This window comes from Balaenoptera musculus, chromosome Y, assembly GCF_009873245.2.
Source record: "Balaenoptera musculus isolate JJ_BM4_2016_0621 chromosome Y, mBalMus1.pri.v3, whole genome shotgun sequence".
Taxonomy (NCBI): domain Eukaryota; kingdom Metazoa; phylum Chordata; class Mammalia; order Artiodactyla; family Balaenopteridae; genus Balaenoptera; species Balaenoptera musculus.
This window is the reverse complement of record NC_045807.1, coordinates 1,644,759-1,670,127: the sequence shown is the minus strand read 5'-3', so window position 1 is coordinate 1,670,127 and position 25,369 is coordinate 1,644,759. Positions and strand designations below refer to the sequence as shown.

The following is a 25,369-nucleotide window of genomic DNA, read 5'->3' as shown; positions in this document are numbered from 1 at the left end:
TAGAAAAAAAGAGTAAGAGATTGAGAGTTAACTTTAAGAATTGACTATTGCAGGCCCGCCGGAGAGCGCCGCCGGAGAGCGCCGGACGGCGCGGAGTCGCGACCGATGCCACATTAAGGAGCGCGGATCCCGGGACACCGTCAGCGGCGGCCGCGGCCGGACGCGGCGTAGCTGCGCGGCGCGGCGCGGCGGAGGCGGGCGCGGCGCGGCGCGGCGGAGGCGGGCGCGGCGCGGCGCGGCGGAGGCGGGCGCGGCGCGGCGCGGCGGAGGCGGGCGCGGCGCGGCGCGGCGCGGCGTAACTGCGCGCGGCGCGGCGGAGGCGGGCGCGGCGCGGCGCGGCGGACGGCGCGGCGCGGCGGCGCGGCGCGGCGCGGCGGAGGCGGGCGCGGGCGCGGCGCGGCGCGGCGGAGGCGGGCGCGGCGCGGCGCGGCGCGGCGCGGCGGGGCGTCAAGAGAGGCGGGGTCGGCGGAGCCAGCGGGCGAGCGAGCCAGGAACGGAGACCGCTCGAAGCAGTATGGACAGGGCCATACCAAGCCCTGCTGGCCACCCCTACAGCTGCCAAAATACAAGGCTTTACTCCTTGGATCCATATGTCACGACTAAAGGCAGCCCCTCCTCCAGAGGACAAGAATCCTCAACCCAGCAGTGATTCACCAGATACCTCGTGGTTGCGAGCCTTTGGACAGCCTCCGCTTTCTCTTCAAAAGACAGGTGATGCCCCCCCCCCAACCCTCAAGCCTCGATAGCCTGATTTTTTTAACTTGTCACCCTCCTTTTCTTTTTCTGGGCTTTTTCCCTCCCATGGGTTATCCTATTCTACTCCTGTGGAACTGCCTCTTGGTATTTTTGTCTTAACTCAAATATCCCAAAGGTGGTATAACTCTAATTCCACCTACACCATCCGCTCCTAATTTAAATGTGCACTATGAGTCAACTCCTCAGTCTAACCTTTTCGTCGTCTCCCTCCGATTGGCCTCGGATTTCTGCCTCAGCACTCTGCTTTTATTGCTCCTTATTACAAGATATAAACCTCCAAAACCCCCATGTATTGAATCTAACCCCAACCCAACAACGACAATACATATATCAGTTAGCATGGGACAAAACCCTCCAAGGCGACTTTGAAGATTATACCCTGGACCAACTTTATCAATACTTAAATATAGCCTCCTAAAAACCGTTCTGATTCTTCTCCCTTTTTCCATTCCTGGGCATACATACAGTCGACACCCATATTTACCGCCAGTTCAGGAAGCCCTCAAACTACTCAACCAGTCTTCACCAGGTTCATACAGAAACTGTTGGATGTGTACCACTGTCTCCCGTCAGTACGGCCTAAAGGCAATTCCCATTCCACCAGATGAATGGAACCAACTTGAATCCTATTTAGCCCCCTCATATTTCAATAGACCAGGATGGGCCGTCAATTCTAGAGTAAAACCTGCAGTGGACCATATACTTCTCAACCGCATACATCAGAGGCCTCACTGTAACCTTCAAGGGCCCATATTCTCCTTAGTCTCTATGGCACAACCAGCTCCTCTATGTGTATCCTCTCTCTCGACCAGGGCCCCCTGTAGGTAAATTCCTCAATATTTCCCAGGCCTGTAATCATACATTCACTCTTTCCCCTACTCAAACATGGGTTTCCCTCGTAACTGATGACAAAACAAACTATCCCCATACTTACTATTTTGATTCCCCTTTCTACAGCATGTACTTCCCAAAACCTCCCAATGTCACCACCGATTGGACACAGGCTAGCTATTTTGGGACCTCCATCTGCCCCACCCCATCCCCAAGTTGTCCCTATCAGAACCACAATTTTTGGTTCCAACCCTCTAATATTAAACAAGAAGACTACAGAAAACTCAAGACATCCAAGGACTGTGACATAGGGTGGAACCCTACTATTCCTTCTTTTAACTGGGCTTATAACTTTTTTCCCGTTCCCCAAAGATTGCTTGCCTCTCCCCTTTAGCTGGAATGACTTTAGCTACCACCTATGGGGGCATAGAACATTCCCGTACTCATTTAGGGAAACCCTACTTCAACATCACTTTAGACATCTGCTTAGACCCTACAAATCAGCACCTATTTCCTTTGCTGATCCAATGCTTATTTATGCCTTCCAGCCAACTGAATGGGGACCTGTACCCTTGCATACATTATTCCTAACCTTACCCTTATCAGTGACCGTATCCTGCTTCCGTTATACTCTCAATCACATAAACAAAAGCAGGCAGCCCTCACTGTAATATCAGTCCTAGGGATTATCATTGGGATAGGAACAGGCTCAGCTGGACTTTTAAACTCTATTTTCACTGCTTGACAGCTCTCTCGAACTCACACAACAGATTGTCAACCTAGCAGCTCAAATTAACACTCTACAGGAACACATAAATTCTCCAGCAGGAGTGGTTGTACAGAATAGGAGACCTTTAGACTTACAGCTAACCAAGGTGGGACCGGTGCAATGTTAAAGGAGGATTGCTGTTTTATTTGCTTATTTAAAGAGAGGGAGAAATGTGGTGCTCCTAAGTACAAAGAACAAGATAAACTCAGAGGGCCAACATCGCCGGAACAGAGAGTTACGGGACTCATCACTCTGTCACGTAGCAACCATTACATCTTTTAGCCCTCCCAGGCATTCTGCCCTGCTCCATTCCCGTCCCATATAAGGAAGGGTATTTGTCCTGTTCTTCCCCCACTCTGCACACTGGAAGTATACAAACCTAACCCAATCAGCAGATGACTCGCAAGTTCCTTTGTTCTCTGGCTATAAAAGCAGACAAGTAACCCATGCTCGGGGTCAGCTCTCCCTATCAGAAAGTCAGCCCGGTGTTTTGGCAGCGACCCTTCCCTTTAATAAATTCTATCTTTTTTACAAAAAAAAAAAAAATAGACTATTGCAGCAGAAGACAAACAAGCAACCTTTATTCTTGGAGCTTGTGCTGTGTAGGCCACTCAGGAAGGTCACCAAAACTCCTGCATCTTCCACGTTCTAGTTTAGTAAATAACTATGACTGTGGGCAATCTTATCAAAACTACCAGCATCATCACCAGAGAACTCCAAAACTCCAGTGAGTAGTCCTTAATTAATTGACTGGCATTGAACATGATTCTGGCTTCCTGCCTGTGGCCATTCTGTTGTAGCTGGAAGTACCTTCTCTGCATGTTTGCTGAAACCTCTCTGATGTCTATGCCATCACCAAAACATTCAGACTACAAACTGGAAATATCATCAGATGGATTATCCTTAGTGTCCTCATTCTGCCATGTAAGGTCACTTTGGGCTTCACGTCTTAAAATTTTATCAGTTGGCTCCCTTGAAACTCAGTTGTTGGTTTTTACATTCTTTTTGACCTTAAATAATCATCCTTTTATTTATATTCCTAGGAAAACTTTTCATTAACAGCTGTTAGTCCAAAACACACCCAACAGATGATACAACTAATCTTTTGAGGGCAAAAACATGTGGGTCAGCTGAAGTGAGTTCAGGGCTCCTAAATTGCATTTAGGCTCCTTGGGGTGGGAATGGATATCTTCAGAGCTGAGGTAGGTCTCTGGAGCCAGTGGAGTGTCTAGGGTCCCCTGGGGTCAATTTGGGGTTACCAGAACAGGGTCCGGTTCCCCTGAAGTGGGTTTATGCTCCTCTGAGGTGGGTCTGGCAAATTGTGAATTGCTTCTGGAATCTTCTGAGCTGAGTGTGGCCCCCTGATGGATCTGAGATCCCTGATGTGTTCCCTGAGATGCCTGGAATGAAGCTGGTTCCCTGATACAGGTTTTTGTTCCCTAACAGTAGGCCTGGGGACCCCCGATGTGGGCCTAGAATCCCCTGAAGCGGTACTTGGGTCTCCGACACTGAGGCCAGGTCTTCTGAGTTTGGTTTTAGGTCTTCTGAAGTGAGTCTGGTTCCCTTAATGTGGTTTTGGAGTTCATGGTGGTTGTCTGGACCCTGTGAGGTGGACAGAGGTTCCTAGGTGTGATTTTGGGCCCCATGAAAAGAGAATGGGCCTCCTATAGTGTGTCCTTATGGTGTTGGGTTGTGTCTGAATACCTGACATGGATCTTGGGTTTGGGAACTTAGTCTTAGAGCACTTAATTTGGTGATTTAGGAATTTCTGAATTGGATTTGGGGCTTCTGAATGAGATATAGAGCTGTCTGGAGTGTGGTCTGGTGATGCCTAAGCTGAATTTAAGTCTCCTGATGTGGGTATGGTGACCCATTGAGGTGGGTCTCAGATCTTTTGACCTGAATTTGAATCCTTTGAGTTGGGTTTGGGACCTGGCGTATTGTCTAGTAGGCCTGAGCTGTGTTTTGGTCCCTTAATTAGATATGTGATCCCTAGAGTTTTGTCAGGATGTGCTGAGCTGAGCCTGTGTGCCCTGACATGGGTCTGGGAACCTAAGAGTTTAGTCAAGGGTATTCTGAGCTGTGTATTGGGCCCCCTTTTGTGTTGTCTGGGGATGCCTGCAGTGTTAGAAGTCTGAGTTGGGTCTGATGTCTCTCTCCTGATCAGAGTCTGGGTCTACTGTGGTCTTTTGAGTTGGTCTTGGACCCCATGAAATGAGTCCAGGTTATCTTGAGCTAAGTGTTGGTCTGCTGAGCTGGGCTTGGTATCACCTTCGGTAGGTCTCAGGTTCTGCATGTGGGTCTGGGTCCTCAGAGGTGGGTGTCTGGTCTCCGACCTTGGGTCTTGGGCCCTGAGCTCAGAAGTGGGTCTGGGGGTCTCTGATATAGTATGGGTCTTCTGCTGTGGTTCTGGGGTCCAGTGAGGTAGGTGTGGAGTCCCTTAAGATATGTCTAGGGTTCCCTGTGTTTAATAAGTAATTAGTCTTGGTCCAGTGACCCAGGCTCAGCTGATTCTTGAATTTAAATTAGACCCTTGTTGTGGCCCTGGGGCACTTTATTTGGCTGTGGGACAAACTTGGTGTATTGTCTGGGGATGATTGAGATGATATCTGGTCTGCTTAGGCAGATCTAGGGTCTCCAGAGATGGGTCTGTGGCTTCCTGAGCTAAGTCTAGGTTTCCTAAAGTAGGTCTGGGGTCTCCTAAGCTGAGCCTGATTTTCCTTAAGTGGGTTGTTGCTTCTCCAAGGTTAGTCTGGCATCTCCTAAAGTGGTTTTATGGTCTCCTGAGCTCAGGGATCCCAGAGGTGAGAGTCTTGGGTTCTAGTGTACATGTAGGACCCTTGAGGGGGTCTGGCACTCTTAGGAATTGTCTGAGGCTGTCTGAATTGAGGCTAGATCCCCTGATATGAGTCTATGCTTCCATGATTTGAGTCTGGAACTCCTAAGTTGGTTCTTGGGCCCACTGTTATGTTACTGAAGATGTCTGAGCTGAAATCTTGTTGCCAAGATGAATCTGGTGCCCTCAGAGATGGTTTTGTGGTCTGAGATGACTCTGGATTTCTTGAGGAAGTCTGGGGGTCTCGAGCTAAATCTGGATCACTTGGTATACATTAAGAGCCACCTAAGGTGGATCTTAGGCCTTCACAAATGTTGTATGGGTATGCTGGCGTTGATTCTGGGCACCCTGAAGTAAGTTGGGTGTCTTTTGATGTTGGACTGGGGTCCAGGTGGTCTGGGGCCACTTAAGGTATTTCTGGATCTCTCATGATGAATTGGGGTTCCTCTCTGGGTTTGCGTCGCCAGATTTTATTCTAGGTCCCCCTAATATGAATGTAGGTCCCCTTGAGTTTGATAAGGGTCCCCTTAGGTGGGTCGAGGACTCCCCAGGTGGACCTAGGTTCCCCACAGATGGAATCTGGAAGTGTCTGAAATGAGTCTGAATACACTGACATAGGTCTAAATCTCCTGGGCAGAGACTGTGTTGCCTGATTTTGGTCTTTGATCTTCTGAGGTGGGTCTGAGGTCTATCAGGATACATACGGTTGGATCTGTCTTCTCCTGAGCTAAGTCTGGGACCATTATGGTTGTTGTTAGGGAACATGTACGTGAATTCTGAGCACACTAAGATGTGTCTGGGGTCTCCTGAGCTGAGGCTAATTCCTCTGAGATTTGTCTAGGTTCCCTTAGGTGGAGTCCCTGAAGTGGATCTGGTGCCATCTAGGGTGTTTTCTGTGATCTACTGAGCTGAATATTGATCTCCTGAGTTTGTTTGGTGACCCCACAGTGAGTCTCAGCCATCTTGAACTGAATCTACATCACAAAGAGTGGACTAATGTTCCCAGATGTGGATATGGGTCTCCTTAGGATAACCTGGTATTCCCTGAAATGTGTGAGGTCGATGTGAGATTTTCTGAACTGAGTCTGGTTTTCCACAGCTGAGTATCAATTCCCTTGTGGTTGGTTAGCGTCACCTGAACTGGCTGAGAGTTGTTTATAGCAGCACCGAATGTGTTGTCTGTGTCCCCTGAGCTAAGTGTGTGTGAGTCCTGTGAGGTTTGTCAGGGATCTAATAAGTAGGTCTGGTGTCTCCTGAGCTGAGTTCAGTTAAGTTGTGAGGGGCTGAGGCATCTTCAGATGGGCCTGGGTTCTCAGGTAGGTGACCCTGGGGTATTGTCTGGGGATGCCTAAGTTGAGTCTAGCTCCCCTCAAGTAGGTCTTAAATGTTCTGAGATCTCAGTCACCAGGGTATAGGGTTCACTGTCCTGGATCTGGACCTCTGAATTTGGTCTGGGATGTTGTCTTGGGGATGCCTCAACTATCTCTTTCCCTGAGATGAGTGGCAGTCCCCTGAACTGAGTCTCTGTCTCCAAAGATGGGTCTGGGATATAGGGCCCCTGAAGTTGGGTCTGCATCCCCCTGGGTTGTTGTATTAGAATCCCTGAGCTAAATTCCTGAGATAAGTCTTAGATCTCTTGAGCTGACTCTGGTTGCTCCAAGGTCAGTCTAAGGTCTCTGGATGTGAATAGGTAACCCCTGATGTGAGTCTTGTAGTATTGTATGAGTTCTCCTGAACTGAGTTTGGATCACTTGAGTTGGACCTGGGTCCATTAAGTGGGACTAGGATACCCTGAGCTGGATCTGTAACCTCCTTTGGTGGGTCTGGGGTTCCCTGAGCTATAATGCTCATTTTATGGTGAGTCCTGGGCCAACTGAGATACGTCTGAAGCGCTTGAGATATCTGGGGCTGCTGAGGTGAATCCGGGGTACAGTGAAGTAGATTATCTATAAATGCCTAAGCAGAATTGGGACTGCTAAGGTAGGGGTAACGTCAACTGTGGTGAGACTGGGTTCTCCTGAGCTAAGTGTGGGTCCTGGGGGGAGGATCTAGTATTTCCTGGAGTGTTTTCTTGGGGTTTCTAAGCTGCATATGTTGCTAGGAGTGGGGTTTTTCAGTCTGTTGAACTAAGCCATGTCCCTTGACAAGGTCTGAGTTGTGCCTGAAAACATTTGTTCCCTGCTGAATGTATGTGGCTTATGGAGTGGGTCTGGGAATCCACTGATTGTTTCTAGAGATGAGTGAATTGAGTCTAAGTCCTGTGTTGTAGGTCTGGGGTCCACTGGGGAGGATTAAGGTCTCTAAGGCAGGTCTGGGTTCTTTAAGTTGAGTTTGAGTCCCTGAACTGAGTCTGGATATTCTGCTTGGGTATTAGGGCCCTGAAAAATGTCTAGGGTGTCACCTTGGATGTTTTCTGGGGATTCTTAAACAGAGTCTTATGATTCATTGGAGTATAGAATCTCCAGAAGTGTGTCTGGTTTCTGTGGGAAGAGTCTCAGTCATTTCTGTGGATACTGAAGCTGACTGTTGGTTCCCAAATATAGGGAGCCCTTTGCTCCCCGAATAATGTGAGATCTCATAGATTGTTTTCTTGGGATGACTGTGTTGGATCTTAGTACCCTAATGTGAGACTGGATTCCTCAAGGAGGGTTTGTGTCCCATTGGTGGGTCTGGGTTCCCTGACTTGAGTCTTCATAAACTGAGTCTGATACCCTGAGATGGACTTGGGACCCTGAGTGATGTCTTGCATTCACAAGTGTGTTATCTGTTAATATCTGAGTAATCTGAGTCAGGTCTCTGAATTGGGTCAGGATTGCCTGATGTTGGCCAGTAGCTTACTCAGGTGTTTTATGGGAGGGCTAAGCTGAGTATCTAAGTCCTGATCAGGTCTAGGGTCCCTGTGATCCTTTGATGTATGCTTGGGGGTCATTAAGACAGGTTTGGTGTCCTTTGAAGTAGATTTTTACTCCTTGGATTATTATGTAGCATGCCTTATGTGAGTCTTTAAACCCTGAATTGTGTCTGGGTTTTCCTTAAGTGGGTCTAGGTCTGCAGAATTAAGTCTAGGTTTTCTCATATGGGTTTGTTTTCCTTTGAGTTTGGCCTGTGCCACTCCAGTTGTCTTGAGGAACTCTTTAGCTTCTCTGAGTTCCCTAGATGACGCTGGGTCTGTTGAGTTGTGTCTCCTGAGCAGGGCTTGGAGGGTCTGGTCTATGGTCTCCTGAACTGATTCTGATATCCCATATGCTAAATGTGGGCCTGTTAAGGTGTTGTTTATTCAGGTATGAGTCGAGTTCTAGTCCATCAGGTGGTTCTGTTTTGAGGGGAATTGGCCCCTTCTTTAGGGCTGTGACTGACTGAATTTGGCCTGGGATTACCTGTATGGTTGACTGTGATCCCTTGAACTGAATATGTATCTTCTGAGGAGTGTCTGAGTTCTCCTGTGTTGAATATGGGCCCCCTGGTGTATTGTTCGGGGGTGCCTGACCTGAGTCTGGGTTCTGTACTGAGTCTGTGTGTCTCCTTAGGTGGGACTGGGATCCATTGTGGGTCTTGAGCTCCTTCGTCTGGGTTTGGGGCTGCGTAGAATTCGTCTGGGTCCATCTGGCATGATGTCTAGCATTCTGTGAGTTGAAACAGTGCCCTCTGAGGATAGCTGGACCCTCTGAGGTGGGTCCTGGTGGGGATGACTGAACAAATTTGAGATCCTCAAGTGGTTGTAGGGTCGGATCTCCAAGGTCTCAGTCTGGTGAGCTTAGTCTGGAGTTCTTTAGGAGTGTCTAGGTTCCCTGAGGTATGTTTCAAGTGTAGGAAATGCCTGAGTGGCATTCTTGTGAGGTTCTGAGACCAGTAGGGTACTGTTTAGGAATACTTGAGCTGAGTATGGACCCTTAGAGGTAGCATTCAGGCCCAGAAACTGAATCTGGGTCATCTGAGTTGGGTCTGGGGCACCCAGAGATTTGTTTATATTCTCTGAGGTGAGTCTGGGTCTCATGGAGATAAGTCACAGTTCCTGGTAGTATATTAGGTATCTCTAGAGTTGGGTGTTTCTCACCTGAATGAAGTCTGGGTGGATCTTGTCATGGGTCTGAGCCCTCTGTGATTTGTTCTGTGTCCTATATATCTTGTATATTGATACCTGAACTGACTCTGGGTGTCCTTAGGTATGTCAGAGGTTCCTGAGTTGGAACTGGAGTTCCCAGGTGTACCTGGCTCTCCCTGAGTTGTGTCTTAGATTCACTGAGGTGGATTTGGGGTCCTTTGAGGGGAATATTTGCACCTCTGTGTTATTTGTGTATGTCTTACCTGTTATTTCCTCACTTGAACGGTGTCTGGTTTCTCCTTTGGGGGGTCTGTGCCTCCAGAAGTGAATCTGGATCCTCTAATGTGTTTCTGTGTTCTTTTGAGTTCGTTGTGGATGCCCCTGTGTTGGATCTGGAATATCCTTAGCTGAGTATTGGACCCCTGTGCTGATTCTAGACTCTCTGAGGTAGGTCTAAGACCTCTTACTCCTAGTGTGGATTTTTCAGAGTATTGGTGGTGGTTGCCTGGAGTGAGTCTTAGTCCCCTCAATTTGTGATTTTCTGTGGGAGGACTTGGCCCTTTCTTTGGGTCCTGAACTCAGTGAGTTTCTCTGGAGTCACCTGCTGTTTTCTCAGGGCCTCCAGAAATGAGTATGGGACACGTGAGGCATGCCTAGGGTTCCCTCACCTGCATCTGGGGACCCTTTGGGTGGTCTGAGTTCCTTTCTGTTGAAGGTTGACTTGGTGGGGTGTCATTTGGGAATGCGTGAGTTATGTTGAGTCCCCTGTACTTAGTATGTATCACTTTGGGTGCATCTGGGATCCCATGTGGTGGGGTCCTTAGCTCCTTCATTTAGGTCTCAGACTCCCTGACTTGGTTTTGGGACTACCTGGCATGTTGTCTGTTGCACCCTGAACGAAGTCTGCATCTCTTGAGGAGTACTGAGTCCCTGTGGTGGGTGGGCTTTATCTGGAGATGCCTGAACAGAGTCGAGTGCCCTAAGTGGTATGAGGTTTACTTTAGTAGGTCTTGCATCTCCTGAGCTTAGTCTTCTATGGTATTGTCCCTTGTTCCTTGAACTGAGTCTGGTTACCCTCAGGAATGTGTAGGTCTCCTGAGCTGAGTCTGGACCTCTGACGAGGGTCTGTGTCACCTAAGTTGGGTCTAGGTTTCCTTGTGTTGAGTGTGAACATGTTCAGGTATTGTTTGGAGATAACTGAGCTGAGCTGATTGGGTCCCTGTGCTAAGTCTAAATGTCTTATGTGGATTTGTCATCTTCTGTGTTAGTTTTTCGTGCATCTTTATGTAGCTGGAAGATCCATAATTTGAGCTTGGAGCCACCTAGCATGAAATTTGAGGTCCTCTGATCTAAGTGTGGGTATCCTGAGAGTATCTGGTTTACCTGCGGTTTTTCATGGGCCCAGTAGGTTTTGGTTCCCTATTATGGGTATGGGTATACTGTGGTGGGACTGGGTCTTCATATAAGGGTCTAAGACCCCTGTGATGTGGCCTGGGCATGCCTTAACTGAATCGGGGTCTCATAAGGTGGGTGTGGGATCTGTTAATGTAGATCACTGGCCCCCAAACTGATTCTGGGTCACTTGACTTGCATCTGCAGTAACTACAGGTGCATTTGTGTTCTCTGATTGTGGTTTGGGATCTCTTGAGCTTACCTGGGGTATCTGAAGCTGTCTGTAGTCCCCTGAGGTGGGTATGTGATCCCTGAACTGAGTATGCACCCCCCTGATATGGGTCTGGGGATTTTGTATCTGAGTATCTGAGACTGGGTGGTGTTTTCTGAGGATGTCTGTGCCTTACTGATATAGCTGTGAGACACTTAGATGTGAAAGTGGACTCTATGGTGATATGACTCTGCATACCCTGAATTTGGCCTGTATTTTCCTGAAGTGTACCCGGGTCTTTGGAAATGATTGTGTTCTATGATATGGGACTGTGCTCTTTTGAGGTGACTCTGCACCCCTCTGGTTTGGGTTGGAGATCTCCTTAGCTGGAATCTGAGTCTCCTCAACTGAATCTAGGACTCTAGAGTGAGACTGGATCCCACAGGTGGGTCTGAGGATCCTATGTGGAGTGTGGAGCCATTGGTGTATTCTTTGCAGATGCCTGAGTTGAGTCAATATATCCATAGGTTGATCTGGCATCCACTGTTTGTGATTTTGGCTCCTTCATTTGAGTCTGGACTCAGTATAGTCTGGGACTACCTGGTACGTTGTCTGGGGTCTCCTGGTGATTCTGCCCCCTCTCAGCTGAGTCTAGGTCACCTAAGATAAATTTAGGTCCCTTGTGAGTCTAAAGTCCCTTAAGGTGGGTCTGACATATGTTTTGAGTGTGGGGTATTGGGGTGTTGTTTGGGGATGCCTCTGAAGAGTTGACATCCCCTGTACTGAGTCTGTGTCCCATTAATTGTGTATGGGATCCCTTTAGTGGTATTGGTCCTTTCAGTTTGGTCTGAAACTCTGAGTTTGATCTGTATCCACCTGGCATGTTGTCTGAAATCCCTTTGCTGAATCTGAGTTCCTGAGAAGGTTTGAGTTTCCTATAGTGTCCATGGCTCCTTGGGTTTTAGCTGGGGATGACTGAACAGAGTTGGGTGTCCTAATATGGGAGTGGTTCCACTGTGGCTGGCCTGGTTCCTTTTACAAGAGTGTAAAACCCTGGTAATGTTGTCTTGGGTACCTTAGCTGAGTCTGGGTGTAATGACAATTATCAGCACTCTCTTGTTGGTTCTATGGTCCATGATGTATGTCTGGGTCCCCGGAGGCATGTTTCAGCCTTACTGAAGTATGTTTGGGCCCTTTTTTGGTATATTTATATACCCCAAGTGATGTCAGTGAATGCTGTATCTGAGTTTGTGTACCTGAATTTGGTCTGAGTTATCCTGTGTGGAACTTGGGAAATGAATCTGGACTTTCTGATGGGAATCTATCTTTCTTGCTGGTTGGTGTGCCCTCCTCTGAGATGGATTTGGATACCCTTATGGTTTGGGGTAGCATCCGGATTACCTTAGGTGGATCTATGGTCCCTTGAGGCGAACCTGAGCACCCCTGTACTGAGTGTGGCATTATTGGAGTGTTGTTTTCACGTACCTGAATTGAGACTTTATCCCTTTAGGTTGGTCTGAAATCCTTGTATTGCTTTTTAGGACCCTTTATTTGGATCTGACACATCCTTATTTCTGCCTTGAACCTCATATTTTTCAGATTTCTCTGAACTTAATGTCCCGTCAGCTGAATTTAGGTCTCCTGAACTGAGTCTGTATATCTTTAGGTGGATGTGGGTTCCCTGTGGTGGGTGGTATGTCCTTCCTTTTAGACTGGACTTGTAGTTTGAGTCTGACATTGTCCTTGGTCCTCTGAGCTGAATCTGGGTTCCCTGAGTTCCCAAACATCCCTGAAGATGTTTGAGTCTCCTGATGTTTGGGTTATTGGCCCTCTGGATACCCAGGGATGTCCGGGGAAAGCTAAGTCCACTGTGATGGTTGCAGGTGTAGGGGGGTCAGGTGTCTCCTGAGATTAGTCTGAGTTGCCTCTAGAGATCTGAAGTACCTAGAGTCACTGGCTGCCTCAACTGTTGTGTGGGCACACCTGACAGATCTTGAACTGTTTTGTGTCTTTTAGTAGATCTGGGTCTCCTTGTATCTGAATCCCCTGGAGATTTATGAAGTACCTGAGCCGAGTATTGGTCCTATACAATACTGGGTCTATACAGTACTAGGCCTAGGGCCTAAAACTGAATCTTGATCACCTGAGAAAGGTGTACCTGTGTACCTGCCAGGTGCATTTTATTTCTCTAATGTGGGTCTAGTGTCTCTAGAACTGAGCCGGGATACTCTGAAGTTGATCTGGTTTCACTGAGGTGGATCTGGCATCTCCATGGTGGGTCTGCAGTATTCAAATGAGTCTGCTCACTTTGAACTGAATATTGGGTCTAGGTCTGCAGAGGCGCATCTGCATGGCTTGAGCCTATTTCATGCCACTTGTGGGGTTTTGGGGACAATTATGTTGTCTGCAGAAGCCCACCATAAGTGTGAAGTTGGTTAGAGTTTTCTGATAGTGTCTGGGGTACCTATGGTATGTTTGGGGTCTCTTGGAGTGTTACTTGGGGATGTGTCAGTATATACTGTGTCTGGTGTCCATGACGTGATCTCCTGATTTGAGCCTGGGTCCTATGGGACCTGAGTCTAGATACTTTGGGGTAATGTTGGTGGATACTTGGGGTCATGCTAGGGAATCTGGATTCCATTATGTAGGACTTGGATCCCTGGGGTGGGTCTGGGCCTCTTGAGTGGATGTCTGGGTGTGTGTGAGTTGAATATGGGAACCCCAGAGGAGAGTTTGGGTGCTTGACATGATTCTGTGTTCCCTGAGTTGAGTCTGTTTCCCCTGACCTGAGTGAGGTTCCTTGAGGATGGTTCAGTCCCATTAGGTAGGTTGTGGGCCCCCTGTACTTTACCCTGAGTTGGGGCTTAGACCCCTATGGTGTATTTTGAGTTCCCAGGTATATTGCCTGGGGTGCTTAAGGTGAGTCTGAATTCATGAAGTGGATATTATTGCCCTTAAAGAGGTTTGGGTATCTGAGGTGATTCTAGGCTACCTGGAGCCTGTAACACAAGCTTGAAGGCACTGGGATATTGTCTGGGAGTGACTGAGCTGAGTCTGAACAGGATGATGTGATGTATACCAAAGGTCTTCTGAGTTTGGCCTGGCGTCCCTGAAGTTTGTTTGAGTCTCATTGAAGTGGGTTTGGGTCTCTTTCAAAGAGGCTCTGTGTACCCTAGGATAATGCTTTTGATGCCCATTGTGAATCTGTATAATCTGATTTGGGTCTTGGGTGGGTCTGTACTCTCCTAAATTGGATCGTGGGCCTTTTCATTTTGATCTTCAACTCAATGAGTTGAATCGGAGACCACCTGGTATGTTGTATGTAGTCTGATGAACTAAATCTGGATCCCTTAAAGAAGGCTGGGTTACCTGTTGATGTCACAGACCTCCTGAGTTTTATATGGAGATGACTGAAGAGAATTGGTAATCTAAATGTGGGAGTGTGGCACCCTGTGGTAGATGTGGGTCTTCTTGTGAGGGAATGAGACCCCTTAAGTGTTTAGTGTGGATGCCTGAGCTAAGTCTAGATGACCTAAGGTATTTCATTGGTCTCCTGAGTTGAGTCATGGGTGTGTGTCTTTGTCCTCCTGAGGCGCCTTTGGGACCTTTTCCAGTTATCTTTGTGCGTCTGAGGGTGGTATCTATGGATGCTATATCTGAGTCTTCATATCCAGTATTTTGGCTTGGTTCTCTTGACATAAGTATGGACTTCCAGAAATTAATCTGGGCTGTATGATGTTGGTCAATGCTTATTTCTAGGTAGGTGTGGGCCTCTCTGAGCTGTATCTGTGTCTTGACTTCCTGTGCTGAGTGTGGGTCCATTAAGTAGGTTTGTGGTCTCTAACTTGGGCACAGTATCTAGTGCTGAGTGTGTGGTCATTAAGTTATTATTTGCAGATTACTGAGTTGAGTCTGTGTACCTTTAGGTGGGTCTGGTATCCCTGTTACACGTCTCAGGCTTCTCATTTGAAACAACTCAGTCATCCTGATTTGTGTCTAGCACCATGTGCCTACTGTCTGGGTTCCCCTGAAATGAGTCTGGATCCTTCAACCGAGTCTTGTCTTTTGAATTGAGTCTAGTTCCCATGAGAAGACTTTGGAGTTCTTCTGTGCTGATTGTAGAACTACACTAATGGTTTTTTTCCCCAGAGGGATGACAGCTGATTCTGGATTTCCTGTGCTGTGTCTGTGTTTCCTTAGGTGGGTTTGAGATCCCACAGTGTGGTCTTGAACTCTATATTTTGGATCTGGAATTCATGAGTTGTGCCTCCAGATTCAAGTGTACTGTCTGTGGTCCCCTGACCTAACTCTCTTATGTGGGTTTCCTTATGTGGGTTGTGGTCTTTTTTCCCCACTTTCTTCTTTTATTGGCAAGCATATATCTGGATACACCTGGGATGCCTGACTTGGGTCCCTTGATGGTTATGGAGTCTTATGTGGTGGATCTGTTGTCTCCTAAGCTTAGTGTAAGTAACTGAAGACATCTGGGTTCTATAGTACTGTTGTGGGTTCCCAGGACTGTGTGTGGGCCTGCCTGAGTGGTATGTTTGTATGTACTCTGAAACAAGTCTTGGACCTGTAGGTGGATCTGAGTGTTCTTTTGAGTATCTGAGGACACTGCTGTTGTCTGGAGATGCCTGAGCTTAACCTAACTCATTCCTATGAATTAGGTTTAGGATCCCTGAGGTGTATGTATGGCAACGAATATGGGTCACCTGAGATTATTCTGTGATACCCCCTGATGCATTTGGTTTCTCTGAAGTGTGTCTGGGTCTCCAGAGCTGAGCCAAGTTACTTTGAAATTGATCTGCAGTCTGCTGAGGTGGTTCTGGCAATTCTGAGGTGGATTGGGACTATTCAAACTGAATCTGCCTCTCTAGCTTGGGTCTGGGATTTCCAGAGGTGAGTCTGAATGCTCTGAGTTGACTTTGGATCAACTGAGGTGTTTCTAGGCTTTTAATATGTTGTCTGTGGAATTCTGTGTCATTGAGATGGATTAGGACTGGCCAGTATCAGTTTGGGGTCCCTGAGGTGTGTCTGGGATCCTCTGGAGTATTTTCTGGGGATGTATGTACTAAGTTTGGTGCCCATGAACTGATGTCAGCTTTTCTAATCAGAGTCTGGGTCCTGTGGACAGAGTCTGCGTTGAATTTGGGTCTGTTTGAGGTGAGTCTGTGTTAGTCATATATGTCTGAGGCCTCCTGGGGTGGGTCTGGGGACCTCATAGATTGATATCTGGGAGTATGTGAATTGAATCTTGATCCCTTGATGTAATCTGGGGTCTCTAGAGGTGTGTTAGGTTACTTGAGAAACTTCTGGTTTCCTTGAGTTGAACCTGTGTACTCCAAACTGAGTTTTGGTATCCTGAGGATGGCTTGATTCCTTTAAGTAGGTTGCGAGCCCCGTATCTTTTACCCTGTGAACTTGCAGTATGTTTCTGTTTTCCAGGTCTGTTGCTGAGGAATGCCTAAACTGAGTCTGGATTCCTGAAGTTAGTCTTCTTTGCTCTGAAGTAGATCTGGATCTGAGGTACTTCTTGTGGATTTAGAGCCACTTGATTATGGGTCACTTGAAATAGATTTGGTTTCTCCTAGTTGGGTCCGATGTCTGCAGAACTGGGCCAGTGTACCTTGAAGTGGGTTTGAAGTTCCCCTACATGTCATAACATAAATATATGTAATATAAATAATAAAATATTTATGTGTATAATTATATATAAAATTATGTAATTACCTGTAAAGCATGTATTTTTATATAAACCTTATGATAACCATAAAGCAAACACCTACAGTAGATACACAAAAGGTAAAGAATGGAATCAGAGCATACTACTACAGAAAATCAGCAATTTACAAAGGAAAGCAGCAAGAGAGGAAGAAAGGAACAGTGAAACTACAACACAGCCAGAAAATAGTAGGACAGCATTGGTAAGTGTTTACCTATCAGTAATTAATCTAAATGTAAATGGATTGGACTATCTAGCGAAAAGACATAGAGTGGCTGGATGGATAGTAAAACAACCAACTACATGCTGCCTACAGGAGACTCACTTTACCTGTAAGGACACACATAGGCTCAAAGTGAAGGTATAGAAAAAGATATTCAATGGAAACCAAATGAAAGTAGGGTAGCTATAATTATATCAAACAAAATCAACTTTAGCCAAAACATTAATGAGACGAAGATGATCGGACTTTAGCCCAGCGGTCCCCAGCCTTTTTGGCAGCAGGGACTGGTTTCATGGAAGACCATTTTTCCATGGACTGGGAAAAATTGGGGGGGTTGGGGGGGGATGGTGCAGGCTGTAATGCGAGCGATGGGGAGCAATGGGGAGTGGCAGACGAAGCTTAACTCCCTCACCTGCCGCTCACCTTCTGCTGTGCAGCCCAGTTCCTAACAGTACTGGTCCGTGGCCCAGGGGTTGGGGACCCCTGCCTTAGACCACCTAAATATATCAAGTAAGTACTAACAGATCTGAAGGGAGAAAAACACATATTACAGTGATAGTAGGGGACTCCAGTACCTCATTTTCAACAGTAATAGATGATCCAGGCAGAAATTCAACAGCGAAACATTGGATTTGAACTATACCTCAAACAAATGGACCTAACAGACATTTTTCAGAACATTCCATCCAACAACAGCAGAATACACATTCTTCTCCAGCACACACAGAACATCCTCCAGGACAGACCATGTGATGGGTCACAAAACAAGTTTTAACAAATGTAAGAAGATTAATATCATACCAAGAATCTTTTCTGACCATAATGGTATGAAACTAGAAATCAATAACAGAAGAAAAGTTCAAAAATTCACAAACGTGGAAATTAAGCAACACATTTCTGAACAGTGAGTCATAGAAGAAATTTAAATATCTTGAAACAAATGAAAATGGAAACATATATCAAAACCAGTGGGGTACTGAAAAAGTGGTTCTAAGAGGCAAGTTTATTGCAATAAATGCCAACATTATGAAAAAAGAAAGATCTCAAACAAACACCTCAAGGAAATAAGTACAAATTCAGACCAAAATTTCTAAAAAAGGAAGGATATAACAAAGAGTAGAAATAACTGAAATAGAGACCAGAAAAAAAAAGAAAAGATCAAAGAAACTAACAGGTAGATTTTCAAAACGATAAACAAAATTGAGAGGCCTTTAGCTGGGCTAACTAAGAATAAAACAGAAAAGACTCAAATAAAATCGGAAAAGAGAAAACATTACAATTGATACCACAGAAATAGAAAGATCCTAAGAGACTAATGTGAACAATTTTATGACAATAAATTGATAAATTCTGAAAACATACAACCCACCAAGGCTGAATAATGAAGAAGTAGAATATCTGAACAGACGAATAACAAGCAAGGAGATTGAATCAGTAATCAAAAGCCTCCTAACGCAAAAAAGCCCAGGACCGTATGGTTTCACTGATAAATTCTACTAGATATTTAAAGAATTAATGCCAGTCCTTTTCAAACTCATTCAGGAAACTGAAGAACAAGAAGTACTCCTAAACTCATCTCATGAGGCTACTACTCTGATACCAAAGCCAGATAAGGACACTACAAAAAAAAGAATACTATAGACCCATATCCCTGATGAGGATAGATGCAAAATTTCTCAAAATATTACCAAATGGAATTCAATAGCTCATTAAAAGGATCATTCACCATGATCAGGTGGAAGTTATCCCTGGGATGCAAGGATGGTTCAAAACATACAAATCAGGAAGTATGACACACCGCATTGTTAATGAAAGATAAAAATAATGTAATCATCTCAATAGATGGAGAAAAAGCACCTGACAAAATATAATGTCTTTTCATGATAAACATACCTAATAAACGGGGTATAGAAGGTATGTACTTCAACACAATAAAGACCATATACAAAGCCAGAGATAACATCATACTCTAGGCAGAAAGGGTAAGATCTCACCACTCCTATTCAACATTGTACATCAAGTCCTAGCTAGGACAGTTGGGCAAGAAAAAACAATTAAAGGCATCCAATTTAAAAGGAAGAAGTAAAATTATCTTTGTTTGTAGGTGATTTGATATTATATGTAGAAAACCCTGTGGAGTCCACCACCAATTGCTAAAACTAATCAACAAATTCATTAAAGTTGCAAGATACAAAATTTACGTATAATTGCATATTTGTACACTAACAACAAAACATCTGAAAAACATAAAATGGTCCAATTACAAAAAGCATCAAAATAATAAAACACTTAGAAATAAATTTCATGCAGGAGGTGAAAGATCTGTACATTAAAACAAAAAGGCTTTGATGACGTTAGGAAAAACATGGAAAAATATCCCATATTCTTAGATCAGAATAATTAATTGAATTTCCCATACTATCCAAAGCCATTTATAGACCGAATGAAATCCCTATCAAATTTCCCATGGCTTTAAAAATTTTTTTTGCCACGCCATGCGGTGTGTGGGAGCTTAGTTCCCCGACCAGGGATTGAACCTGTGCCCCCCCTGCAGTGGAAGTACGGAGTCTTAACCACTGGACCACCAGGGAGGTTCCTCTGATGTCTTTTATAGAAATAGAAAAAGCAATTCTAAAATTTGTACAGAAGCACAGAAACCCTGAGTAACCAAAGCGATACTGAGAAAGAAGAACAAAACTGGAGGCATCACACTTCCTGATTCCAAACTATTACAGAGCTAGAGTAATCAAAAGAGTATGATACTGGCATAAAAACAGACACCTAGATCAGTGGAACAGAATCAAGAACTCAGAAATAAATCTCCCAACTAATATTTGACAGGGCAACCAAAATGCTCAATGGGGAAAGAATGGTCTTTTCAATAAATGGTGTTGGGAAAACTGATAACCACAAGGAGAAAAATGAAATTTTACTCCTATCTTACACTATTCACAAAAATTAACTTGAAATGAATTACAGATTTAAGTAAGTCTATAAGAACTGGGACCGTAAAACTCTTAGATGGAAACATAGGGGAAACACCTCCTTGATATTGGTGTTGGCAATGATTTTTTTGTATATGACACCAAAAGCACAATCAACAAAAGCAGAACTTAACAAATTGGATCACATTAAACTAAAAAGCTTCTGCACAGCAAAAGAAACAACAAATGAAACGGCCATGTATGGAATGAGAGAAGATGTTTGTAAGTCATACATCTAATAAGGGGTTAACATACAAGGTATGTGAAGAAGTCATATAACTCAATGGCAAAAAAGTAAATAAACAATGTGATTAAAAACTGGGCAGAGGAACTAAATAGAAATTTTTCCCAAGAAGACATACGATGGCCAACAAGAGCAGGTAGAGATGTTCAACATTGGTAATCATCATCAAAATGCAAAACAGAACTACAATGAGCTATTATTGCGTACTTGTTAGGATGGCTATCATCAAAAAGACAAGAGATAGCAAGTGATGGAGAGGGTGTGGAGGAAGGGAGCCCTCCTACACTGTTGGTGGGAATGTAAGTTGGTGTAACCACTATGGACAACAGTATGAAGGTTCCTCAAAAAATTAGAAATAGAGCTACCATATGATACAGCAACTGAGTTTCTATGGATATATAGAAAGAAAATACAAGGCAGTATCTCCAACAGTCAAGATATAGAAACAATAGTCGAGATACGGAAACAGGGCATTTCCTGGTGGTCCAGTGATTAGGACTCTACGCTTCAACTGCATTCAGTCCCTGATTGGGGAACTAGTACCTTGCATGCGGCATGATGCAGCCAAAAAAAAAAAAGAGAGAGAGAGAGAGAGAGAGGTGGAAACAACCTATGTCTATTAATGGGATGAAAGGATAAAGAAAACGCTGCATCTTTACCCCTTCATCATGTTATCTATCTATCTACCTATCTATCTGTCTATACAGTGTATTATTATTCAGTCATGAGGGAGAAAGAAATTCTGCCATTTGGCAAGGCAACATGGATGAACCATGAGGGTATTATCCTAATTAAGTCAGGCAGAGAAAGCAAAATACCATAACTGCTTATACATGGAAACTAGAAAAACTGAACTCATAGAAACAGATAGGGTTGTAGTTACCAGGGGCTGAGGGAGTGGGGAAAATGGGCAAATGTTGGTCAAAGTGTACAAACCTCCAGTTATAACATGAATTAGCTGTGGCAGGATCAAGATACAGCATGGTTACTGTAATTAATACTGTATTGTGCATTTGAAACTTGCTAAGAGAGTAGGTCATAACTGTTCTTACCACAGAAAGAAATGGTTGACTCTGTGACATGATGGAGGAGTTAGCTAACTCTTTGTTGGGAATCATCTCTAGTATATGTGTATTAAATCAACACATTGTACACTTTAACTTTATTTATTGTTATATGCCAAACAATCTCAATAATGCAGAAAAAATAAACTGTCAAATAAGTCCAAAGATTTAATTTCTGAATGGTTGGTTTTTGGAGATTTATTTTGTTCCTTTGAATAGGCCATGCTTTCCTGTTTTTGTTTTTTTTTTTTGTCTTGGTTTTTGTTTCTCTGTTTTTTATCTCTTTTTTGAAAATCTGGCATTTGTAATAAACATTGCAGTCTGGGTTGGTGCAGGAGAAGACATTTACTAACTATTATGGAGAGAAGATTTGGGTCTTCTCAGGCCTTTTCTGGGTATGTGCCTCTGTAGGCTTCCACATGCAGTTTTTCTTCAATTGCTTCCTATATACATCTACTTTTACAAGCCTTATTTTTCTAAGAGGCCCAGTCTTGTTTCTCCTAGGGCCTGAGATGTTCCATTATATTCCTGTTCCCGTAATCTCTTGTACTCAGCCATTTGCAGGTCTTTACTCTTCTGGCAGTTTTCACATGCTGTGGCACCTGCCATTGTTCAGTGGCCTCCAACCTATATCCAAACGATGCTCCCAAACCTTTCTGAGCTTTCAGTCAGTGAGGACAGAAACCAACCCTTTGGCTATCATCAGGCCATAAAACGGCAAACATTTGTTTTTTTTTTTTTTTTCTTCCATCCTGTAGGAGGAACCAGGGATAGGTTATTTCTTTCCAGTTGCAGGGTTTTGCAATTGGAAAGAAACAATTGGAAAGACTGGGAGGAGTTGGGACAAGAGCAAACAAAAATGCTATGGAATTTCATAACATTCTGAGTGTGGATTTTTCTGATTGTGCACTTGCTTGGTTGCTGCAGATCCTGACTGGTTTCTAGAGCTCCCAAAAAGGTATTTGAATTAATATATTATTGTTGAGTTGGTGTTGGAATGCGGATGGGATCCTGGAGCTTCCTAGTTTGCCATCTTGATATCACCTCAGTCCTTGAATATTTTTCTGTTACCTTTAAGAATAATTAAAAACCCAGTATAAAAATCCATGACCACTGCTGGAAGAAGAGGGGGCGCTGAGAATTTCTCACAGGGTTATATTGAGTAAGTATCTCCTTCTCTGCCCTTATGATGCTTCCCCTCTCTTGTTTTTTTTACTTTCTTTTAACTGGCTCTCTTTAAATACCTTGGATACCACAAGCTTTGTTTCCTCTAAACAAGTTACTTAAAGAGTAGTAACTCCCTTCTCAAATTTTGTTTGCTTGATTTTTACTCATCCTTCAGATTTTAATTCAAGTGTAAGTTTAATACCTATAGTTTTTCCATAGCTCATTATTATAGCATTGTGCTCCTCTCGTTTGTGAGTGGTCATTTTTACAAATTTATTACTTTAAAATGTTTCTGAGTGTTATCGTAAAGCTGAATTGATAAGAGTAGTGCCTTGCACAGAGTATGAAATAAAGGGAGAAATACAATAGGGAGCATTGGAAGAATGGCTACTTATTGAGACTTAAATGTCTGACTCAGCTGGAAGGTGTGAGATTTTGCCCTATTTCATTTCTTCTCTGGAATAGAGAAGGCATCTTTCAGTCATCTTGAGGATGGATGTCAAGTACAAAAATTTCCAAGTAGATAGAATGAACTCAGATTTCTGATAAAATCGTAAGGCTGACTTGGCTGCTACCTCATGACTCATATGATATGAAATGTAAATTTATTCTTATATAATTGATTTTATATTGGATTGGCCAGCAGAAATTCACCTTAAGTAACATATTCTTCCCCTAAATTGAAAACTCAATTAGGGTAAAAGCTTCTTTCCTCATGTTTATGTGTTCCATACATAGCACATCCTGTATGAGGGCTTTGGCAAATAATGATTGAATAGTTTCTCTTTGCCCCAGATTGCCATCATAGAAAAGTGAATTTAGGTCTTGAGATAATTTTCTACAAATTTATACGATAAGTATTTCTGAGTTGAGAGTGATGAGTAAGTAGGTATGGGCATGTGAGTAAGTGTATAAATAAAATATGCTATCATTGTATATTCATCTGAGTCCTTAAGGAAGTAAAGTAACTATCAGTGGTTACAATTATTCTGTGTTCTATTATTCTATTTAGCAAGGATTTGGGAAGAGCTACAAATTCCAAGAGTGTATAACGTAAGTGTATATGAGATGAGATGGAAGGAAAGAAGTGAGGGTATTTCAGGAATTTTATGTAATTAAAAAAATTGAAAGATATACTGTAAAAATCTTAGGAGGCTATGGTATAAAATATTTAAGAGACATAATAACCCATATCTCACAATCCTTCCTATATCTATTCCTTCAGACCACGGTAACTTTGGGAGCAGTATCAAGAAGTTGTCAGTTAAGCTGGTGGACCTCTCATTCTGCCGCCATCAACATATCCACCTGACTGAAAGTAACTCATCTGGAGTCATCCAGAAGACTGCTGGGTACTTACTGTATGAGGGCAGTTACCTTTGGGGGGGCATATAAAAATGTATGTAAAATTCTATGAAATAGATATAAACTTTCATTTATGCAAGATGAGTAAATTCTGGATATATGCTGTACAACATACTGTATACAGATTGACAAATCTTATACAATACACTTAAAAATTTAAGAGGGTAGATGTCACGTTAAACAAGATAAATTTAAAAAGTTTAATATAAAATAGACAACTAATAAGAACCTGCTGTATAAAAAATAAATAAAATAAAATTTTTAAAAAAAGAAAGTTTATTTCCACTGCAATTCACAGATGTAATCTTTATGAGGATTACATAATCATACAGATAATATGTAAACATATATCATCACTATGTAAAAGAAGATGCATAGAGACATTTATTCTTAAGATCAAAAAGAAAGCTGGATGGTACTTAGTGACCACCTAGAGGAGTGGGATAGGGAGGGTGGGAGGGATACATACAAGGGAGGGGAAAGGGGGATATATGTATGTGTATAGCTGATTCACTTTGTTATACAGCAGAAACTAACACACCATTATAAAGCAATTATACTCCAATAAAGATGTTAAAAAAATAAATAAAAATAAATAAAGCTGGAATATTTTCATTGAGAAAATTTGAGAAGTAGAGAACTTACTAAAAATAATCTTTGAAACTATGGAAAGAACAGGAGGTTACGATTCTTGGATTGTAGCAAAACGAACAAAGGAAAAATGTTAAGCGTTGAGATCAAGGGGTAACAAAATAAAGCCCTTGGCCTTTACTCTGAGTGTCAGTCTGCCTGCTTGGATGAGAACAAGTGGTGGGATAAGGATGGGTGAGAAGGAAGCAGAAATGATAGCTTGAACCAGACTAAAAGCAGTAGAGGTAGTCTGCCTAGAAATACCCAGCTACGGGGATAATAAGTGACATCCAAATAAAGTTGCTGAATATGTAGTTTAGTTTTTATAATTTTGAAGTTTTCTCTAAATTCCCCCTACTATTTTCCTCTTTTAATCAGCATTATGGTTATTTGTACCTAAGTCATTTAATGGACCTCCTTGAAGTAAGCACGTGTTTGTCATGTCATTCGGAATTTATATGTGGTAGAAAAAAATATAAACCTTATATATTTTAATGTACTTATAAACAATGTTAAGCATATACATAATGTATAAATATGATGTATCTTATAATTCATTTATATTATATACCTATATGTAATGTGGATATGTTACTTATATATTTAATATATGCCTATCTGTCTCATATATATATGGGTTATCTTTGTTTCCTTATTCAGATACAGCAGGGTAGTCCTGTTCTCTGTCTCTTTGGCAACCACTGGGAACTGGTAGGTCTGGTCACTGAGTCCTCAGTGGCCTGTTATGACCCAGTTCTTGTGATCAAGACAGCCCCCTACCTATCTTGGATGAGGTGGCTTATCAAGGCATCCCAGAAGCCACTGGATCCTATTTTTTCTCTACCCTGCAGTTTTTCTCCTGGGGTAGAACATGGTATACAAGACAGGCTTAGCCTGAACAGGGCCTCTACCATTTTGACCTCCCATGGATTCTCTGAACAGTCATGGAGGAGGAGATTAGGTACTTTCCCACTGAACAGACAGCACTGAAATCCTCCTCCAGTATTTTTTGGGTCAAATAATGGAGACTCTTTTCCTGGCAGTACACAGCTACGCCTTCAAAGCAATCAGCTCTCCTCCGCTAGCACATGCCCAGTGGTACAGTCTTGGACCTCTCCTTTTGCCAAATC

At 43.6% G+C, this 25,369-nt stretch overlaps 1 long non-coding RNA gene across 1 annotated transcript; it reads left to right on the top strand.

The window, feature by feature from the left end:
- Positions 1-462: 462 nt before the first annotated feature.
- LOC118889438 lies at positions 463-24,031 on the top strand. Its single transcript, XR_005018530.1, has 3 exons — positions 463-711; positions 16,286-16,366; positions 23,470-24,031. It is a non-coding gene; the product is annotated as an uncharacterized LOC118889438 (long non-coding RNA).
- The last annotated feature ends 1,338 nt before the right edge of the window (positions 24,032-25,369 follow it).